We start from the raw sequence: 8,410 nt of genomic DNA on the forward strand, positions 1-8,410 counted from the left end.
TGAAATCAACCAGCCAAACATCGATACAAGAACTGAAGTCCTCACACACTTTTTCTCTTAAAGTAAAAAATTCCCAGGGATCAAGATGCATCTGCTCTTGCACGTTATATAAGCTGGTGCTCTTCAGCACATTAGTAAGGTCTGCAGTTCCTTACCTTTTTGTTGTGATGTGAAATAGGTGAAGGAATTTCAGTGCAATGAGACACAGGAACACATCACCAGGTTGGAAAGCACAACAAAGAAGAAAAGGAAAGAGAAAACTGTTAGATTATGTCCTTGGAAAGAAGGACAGAGTGTGCTCCTAAGTAATGTCTATCACATGGAGAACACAGCAATGACACAACATAGAGATATTGATACACAGTGACACACTTCATAAGAGCCACCATAATTAGAGGCCTCTCGCTTCTGGCACAAAGAACAAAGAGAAGACTCTACAGCACCTACCAAGGACTTCCTTCCTGAGCTTGTCATTTCTCAGCTATTGGTTCTGTTACTAAAAACACATTAGGACGTAATTCCTCCCTCAACAATGTAGGATGACAGGGCTACCTAGGCACAGATTGCTCTTCCTATAATACTTTCTCCTGAACCCAAGAAAGGAATTCCACTCCCTAAACCTATGTCCAATGCATTGGCACCAACATTTCTATGTTTCTCAACATTTCTGAAACGTGACCTGTGAAAAACTCAGTAAACATGGCCCCTGTACAAGAGGCCTAAGGTGTGGGAAAGCAGACACTGTCCTCCAGCCCTCCACGGGCTGGGTCAGGCGGACTGTCCCTCACCTCTGTAATAGCTGTGCTATCTCAAACACTAAGCAGGGAAAATGGACAGTGGTATTCACTCCCCAGCAGTTCCTAAACACACACACACACACACACACACACCCCTAATATACGCCTGATCCCAAACTCATCTACACCCTCCTTAAAGCTGTGTGGCTGAGCTTAGGAGCAGGAAGTTATGTCGATTGCTATATTGGGAAGAAAATACAGTGTAGAACTCATTAAAGGAAAGAAGGCAAAGTTCTCCCCTAGGGGATTAAAGAACACACATTACCTAGTGCTGAGACAGAACCGAACAGATATGATTTGAGGGAACCTGTCTTTTTTCATTTTTTTTTTTTTGTTAAGAAAAGGCAAATTCTCACAGCCTGCCTTGAAATTTAGGTCAGAATCTTCTAGGAAGACTGTCTTTCCTCCCATATTTTACAGACATTAATTCAGTGTCTATTGTTAGCTGTTTGAGGTGAGCCCTGCATGGAACGTGCTAACAACTCAGTTGACCTTTGACCTCTGGCCCAGGGCAAGGGGAAGTGAAGGGCCTGCTGACAAAAACTCATAAATACAAAGACCTCCAGTCTGGGGGTGTACGTGTGACAGTAGTTCACGTTACCCTAACTTGTACACCCCTCCTGAGGCACGGTCACTTCCAGATCTTAGCTCTACTGCATGCCTCTGCATGCTGCCAGCAAATCCCTCTTTTGCCCTCCAGCTGTTCTGTGTGTTGTTCCTCACAACCAATGACTCTGAGTAAAACGGGATGGAAGAAAAAGCCCTGGAGTCCAATGGGGAGCACAGCAACTGTCCTCGGGGGTGGAGCAGGTGGCTTTTTTGTCCCCTCTCACACAGCCCAGGGGCTGGAAGCATCATGGGAAGGGCTACTGACAGGCCCTGACAGGGCTCGCCACCAATCCCGTCAGCTGATTTGTTTGCCTCTTCCACAGCCTACCTTGAAGAAAGGCAAACAGGCTTCAATTAAATTTAGAAGAAACATAAAAAAGAATTTCCTGACAGCAACTGGAATATCTTGGATCAGACCACAAGGTCTGAAGATCTTCAGAGCTAAAAATGAACAGAGAGACAACTGTTCCCAGTTGGTTTAGGTCACGCCTTTACTGACTGTGACTTTTATCCTAAGAAAGCAAACATTTCCACAGGAGAAAAAAAAGAAACGCTCCTTAATAGTTTTCCTTACAGTCCATCCTGGGCCATAAGGAGACGTTACTATGGACTGTCCAACAAAGGGATGGAACAGTCCACCATTCCACCTGGGGAGAAATACTCTGTCACACGTACTTCCACAACACACTCGGTACAGGCTTATGGAACAGCTGTGCCCAAGGTCACACTTGTCTCTTGCTGATGGAGAGGGATAACTCATTGAATACATAGGTATGAAATATTCCACAGTGTGTATTACACTGAAATTGGTGCTGTGGCTGATTTACACTTCTGATTTAGAGTTCTTTTCTTTAAGTTGCTTACAAACTACTAACAGGAGCAGGACATAGCATGAAAGGTTAAATAAAATAAGACAATAGTACAAACAATGTCACAAAGATATCTACAGCCCAATCGCTGGGTGGAATTCAGCCAAGTTGCTTTTCAAACCTGTTTAATTTGCCGACATCACCGTTCCCTGGTACTCCTGATCCCAGTTGCCCTGTTTGCTTTATTGCCCCTTTAATATAAATCACTCTCTGTCATACTATGTAAGGCATTTAATAAGTTTCATGGAAACAGGGTTTCCTCTGTTTGTTCACTGTGTAGCCTGGTGACTTGCACAGTGCTAGGAACATAGGTGATGAATAATAGACAGTTGTCAGACCAATGAAAACCACTCCAAGTTTCTAAATGCAGAAATTAACAATAACCAACCACCGTGTTCCTTAAAATGTTCTTTAGCCCCTCATGAAACATCCCAGTTTCTTTAGACCCTCTGCCAACAATAGCTGGAGCCCCCAAGCCTGCTCACCCAAAGGAATATTGAGCCAGACTTCAAATTTACAAGGATCTCAAGTGTCAAACACAAGACACTGATATTTAGAAGACATATTGGGCAAAGCCTGTGTTCCACATGGCTATCTTATTATTTGAATTAATAATGGTATATAACCACGAAGGTGGCCCTTAGACACCCACATGTCCAGAGGGCCATTAGATCTATTAGAGCTATTTAAAAATATGGTGAGAACATAAAAAAGGCAAGAAGTACTAATGCAACAAAACCTGAAGCTATGAGAGCATTATGCTAAATCACCATCCTACTTAACTAGCAAGGGGCTGAAAAGAACCTCAAGAGCAGAATGAATTGGTGCTGCCCACTCTTGCCACTTTAACATGCATCTTCATTGTGCAGGATCTCCACAATACTGTGTGGTCTCATAAGGAATTTTGAAACCCAAATTCCTGCCTCTCTCCTAGCAATCTTGGTGCCAGGGTATTTATTTTACATTTCACACTCCTATGGCATGCATGGAGAAAGATCACTTCTAAGGAGCTCCTCTAAGACAAGGCCATATTTAACCACTCGAAGAAATGAGCAGGACTTGGCCCTGCTGGCTGTGTTCATCCCACAGCTGTGACTGAGAGGGCGTTTCAGAGAGCAAGTGATGGATGCTCATCCATCTCGGTCACTGTCACTGGCATAAAAAAATACAGATCCTTGTCTAAAAAGAGCCCAGGAAACACACCAAAAATGAATCTCATTATAGTGAAGAAGAAGCCAAGAGATATGTACGGAGCCAGCTCCACATGCACAGAAAATTATGCAGAAACCAATCTGCCAGGACAACAGTTTAATTTTCAAAAGCAAAACCTGGCCCTAAGATACCAAGCTAATAATAGATTTTTATTCAAAGTATCTTCATTCGTCAGGCAAAAAGGGTCTTCATTGGGAAATGAGAGGCCCTACATCTAGCAGAAATGAGAAAGTTGCCATTCTATGGTGCCCTTCCTCAAGCCCCTCTTTGAGAGTTAGTCTAATGAGAGCACAAAAGGCCTCTCTCAGACTGTACGGCTTCCAGAGAGCATTGGTTTAATGTTTCTGCCGTCTTTTTTGCTCTACATAATCTTTGCCAGGGTTTAATTCTGAATAAATTGTGTGTGTGTCAGAGCACGTGTGTGTATGCGTGCATACACACACATACACAAAGAAAGTGAGACTTCAGTCACTCTCCAATTGCTGGTCAAGAATTGTCATTGATGACAGGCTATCCCCAGAGACAGACACCACGTTTACAACCACATCCTACCTATCTTCCCACTCATTCCTTTCTTCTCGAAGTCCAGGCTGACCCTGCCACAGGGAGTCTATACTAAGACAAGGGATATGAGGCCTATTTTTTTCTAACTTGCAAGCCCAGGCACAGAGAAGTGAGCAAGTCATCCTCAAGAATAGAGATCTAAATGGGGCGGGACGGGGATGCCCTGGGGCAGGGGCAGAGAAAAGGGCATCCTTCTGGCTTGTGATACCAGCAGAATTCTTGGTCACTACTGTATATATATCACCTTGTTTGTGGCTTTTCTTTTTATGCAAATGTCTCTCTCCCTAGACTGTGAACACTGAGGGGAGGGACATTATTCACTGTTGTATCCAAAACTCCTGGAGAAGACTCATATGTGCAGGAGACCTTCCCATACCTGATTGCACTGGCTGATAACTAGTGAGGTACTTTTATTCCCATTTCACAGAAGAACAAATTGAGGCATGGAGATGAGAAGTTGCCTGCACAAGCTCACAGAGCTAATAAGGGACAGACCTGGGACACAAAGCTAGGTCTGATTGTTCCCAAACCTTTCTGTTAGGCCACTCTGCTCTACCTGCAGGTCCTGAGCAATGAGGAGTTACTGAACACATGGGCAATGCCGTATTAGCTGCTGTGGGAAGGAAAGTGTGGTTGCCAGCAATGTCCATGGTGAATGCTGCATGGCTTAAGTAATACAGCAGACACAAGCTGGGGAAAAACAAAGACCAGCCCAGAGGCATGCCAGGCAGTCGGTAGGCATGCCATGGGGGTATGTAGTAGAAATGGCAGCTCAGCCACACCCAGTGCCATATGCAGCCCCCACTTTGTGGTACAGATACCTAGCACAAAAGTGAAGATACTTTTTATCTAAGGGCGAAGATATTCTAAGTTTCAAACCATCAACACACAACTGACCTGCTGAAATGCAACCCATTTCTAAATTGAGAGCTGCCTAGATATTTCTCTCTCATCCTATGAAGGGATATGCTGAGCAGCTGCTTGATTTTTGTTATGGGGCACTAATCACTTACTTAGCCTTTTATTGTTATAATTCATTTTTCTTTTGGTGGAGATGGAATAACAAAGTTTCAATGCCTTGCAACTCTTAATAACTATATATATATATATAAATAAATATTTTATCTCTATCCTTAACCACTATTTAATCATCACCAATTTTGCTAAAAGCAAGGAGTATTTTAAAACACTGTCTCTAAAATACAGTTCCTGCCTAAAATGACATTGCATTTATACTTCCATTATAATCTTCATTCCCTTCTTTTTCCAGGAGCAATTAGACCAATAGCAATATGATATAAGCTTCATTTCAAATGGCCCCTGGAAGAAAAGAGAGGAAACCGTTGGTAACTTTTGAAGCACTTGTCTCTGCACACAGCCTAGTGGCTCCCTGTGCTGCCATGGGGACGTAGATGTTTTGCTACAGCCTTGATACGCTCTTGTTTATTGCAAATTCCATTTGTTATTCTAAGGCAGTCTCTTTACAATAGAATTACCTGGAGAGCTTTTGTAAAAACAATTCCAAAACCCCTGGAGATTCTGAGGTGGAGCCTGGAATGTGTATTTAACAAGCACCCAGGTGAGTCTCATGGAATCAGGCTTGGGATTCAGTTCTAAAGAGGTAATGGAATATAGACAATGTGGAGTTCAGATATCTAGCAAACATCACAACCTCTCTGAGTTTAACAATGGAAGAAATATATTTAGGAGGCATCTCCTATGCACCGCAAGGGAAAAACAGGAAACAGACCGCAGGGAGGATTTCTATTGTAGAGACGCTTTAAACCTGGCAGCGTCCCTTGCACCAAGAGCTGTCTGGCTGGTCTGAAGTACACCGCACATTGTTAGGAGATGTGGTGGATGTCCTGGGATGAATGGGAGCTATGGCAGTTCTGCCTAAGTGTGACCTGTAAGGTGGATGAGTTTTTTCTCTACCTGTGTTGTGGGCAAATTTGCATTGTGTTTGCAGTGGGGGCTGGGGAGTTCAGTGGATTCCTATTGAAAAGTAACAATGTTGCTTTTTATGAGAGGAATTTTCATCTAAAACACATTTCAAAAATACATAAGAATGTCAGGGAGACAAGAGAAGCTCAATAATTTGTCAATCGCATCTGCTGAGAATGCAATTATGAGAAAAATGAACTGTAATGATATAATAGATCTTTCTGTGTTACTTAAAGACTAAGCAGTAAAAGAGTAGAGTGATAAGCATAAGGAGATTCTGGTTATAAACACATCTGAATTAGTTTCATGAACACGTGAGGAACTTCACCCTATCTTCAGCTCCACCAGGGATGGAGGCAGCAGGGAAAACTGTGCTATGGGTTCAATTCCTGGTGTCACCACTTTGATGAGCTGTTTGATATTCAGCGAACCATTTACATGAGCGTGATCTTATAAAAGGGTATAAAGATTAGAGCTAATATTGTGGCAGCACAGGGCACTGAGTAAATGGCTGCTATTTACCTTTTTTCTTATTTTTATTCTTATTATTTGTTGTTAAGAGTGGCTTAGGGAAGGAGAAATTGAAAGGTCTAGGATTAGACTTGGCAATGTAGGACAAAAACCAGCTGCACAGATTTCACAGAAGGTGATCTCAATGTGTATTTTAAATGTGAAGGGTGCACTGGAGCATTTGAAGCTCTGTGCCCAGCCTGGTGACCTGACATCCTGCACTCTGCCTGGCTGGCTCTGAGCAGATGGCCTACCTCTGCCTGACTCAACAGCAGCTTCTGGAGTAAAGTGGTGTGAGCTGCTGCCACTGAACGATTGTGTCTGCTCAAACCTGGTGGGGGACAAAGGGACACTCTCACCACCCCACAGTGCAGTCTCTGCTGTAATTCTGATATAGTCAAGAAGGAAAATAAAAGTTNACCACCCCACAGTGCAGTCTCTGCTGTAATTCTGATATAGTCAAGAAGGAAAATAAAAGTTAATCCAACTTAATCCCTTCCATTAATAAAGATTACTGGGGTTTCTCTTGATTTGTTTACAACCATTTCTCCACTTTTTTATAAATGAAATATGCTGCCATTTTTCAGCAGGAAATGGTGTCAGGGATTAGAATTTCTAAGATCTACAATCATTATGGAGGAAATGTGGCCCATTAGCTAATAGGTATAAAAATGAAAACCAGCCTCGCCTGGACTCTTTAGAGGACTCAGAGAAAGGCAGCCTTATCAGACTCCCTATTCAAATGCTGAACTACATACTCACCAAAGCCATCCACTCAGCAAAACATTATCAAAAAGTTACTCCCCAACTGTGCCTCAGGTATCTGAGGGTTGCATTCTATTTTGCTCTAATCATATTACTTAGGATTTTATAAGTTGTCTGATTAAAAGGCTGATTTAATTAGAGTACTAATAGAAATGACAAACATTACATATGCTCACATATTGCTAAAACCTTTTTCAATTATACGAGAGGTACCACAAGTGTGATGGCTAATGCTAGGCATTTGGGCCTGTAATGACAGAAGGCCTCAAGCAATCTGCACATACTTTTATGACACACATTAAATATACATTCAAAGCACTGCTGAGAAATTTAACACAAGTGTCGATTCATGCTCTTTTACCAGACCCTGAGTAATTCAGCTGTCAGTAAACGTGTCTTATTCTGACTTTAATACTGTAGTGAAAGCCAGATGAACACAGACAGGAAAAATGGTGACTTTTTTAAAAAAAATTTTAAAGTATATACCTCATCACTCTGGTACCTTTAGGTAATTTACTATCCAAGGAAAGCTCTTCAAAAATAAATTATCATCAGGAGCTATGCCAAAGAATGAAATAAACCAGAGTTTCTCATATGTAATGAGCTTTAAGAGAACTACAAAACTAAAAGTGAATAAGAATTTTGAAGTTTCTTGTGAATCTACAATTCACAATGTGAAGAACACACAACAGCTGCTTTACTGCACAGACATGGACTTAGCTATGTTGCCATCAGCCCCGGCTTGGCTGGATTTAGAGAATTCAAAAACGAGAGGTAGAGATCTGTTTATTTTACTGTGAAGCAGAATGCAAGTGGGACTGGTTCTGTTGCCCCACACTGGCAACCAAGGAAGCAGAACTGAGGTCAAAGCACAGTCAAGTGCTTTCCTCATTCCAAAGAGTTCAAATGGTTGGGAACAGACACGCAAGGCACAAGAGGACGGCAGAAGAGCCTGCCATGCCTCACTCCCCACTTGCTCCTTCTTCCTCCTTCCCAGTCTAGAGAAGACAAGAAGAGAGCAGGTGGAATCCTCGGTTCTGCCTAGTGAGACTAGCTGTGGCTTTTCCCTCCCCTCCTCCCGGCATCGTTATCTACTTTTCACCCCAAGAGAAAGGTGACTATCCAAGAGAGTAACTCTGG

Source organism: Galeopterus variegatus, unplaced genomic scaffold (assembly GCF_000696425.1).
Source record: "Galeopterus variegatus unplaced genomic scaffold, G_variegatus-3.0.2 Scaffold7931, whole genome shotgun sequence".
NCBI lineage: Eukaryota > Metazoa > Chordata > Mammalia > Dermoptera > Cynocephalidae > Galeopterus > Galeopterus variegatus.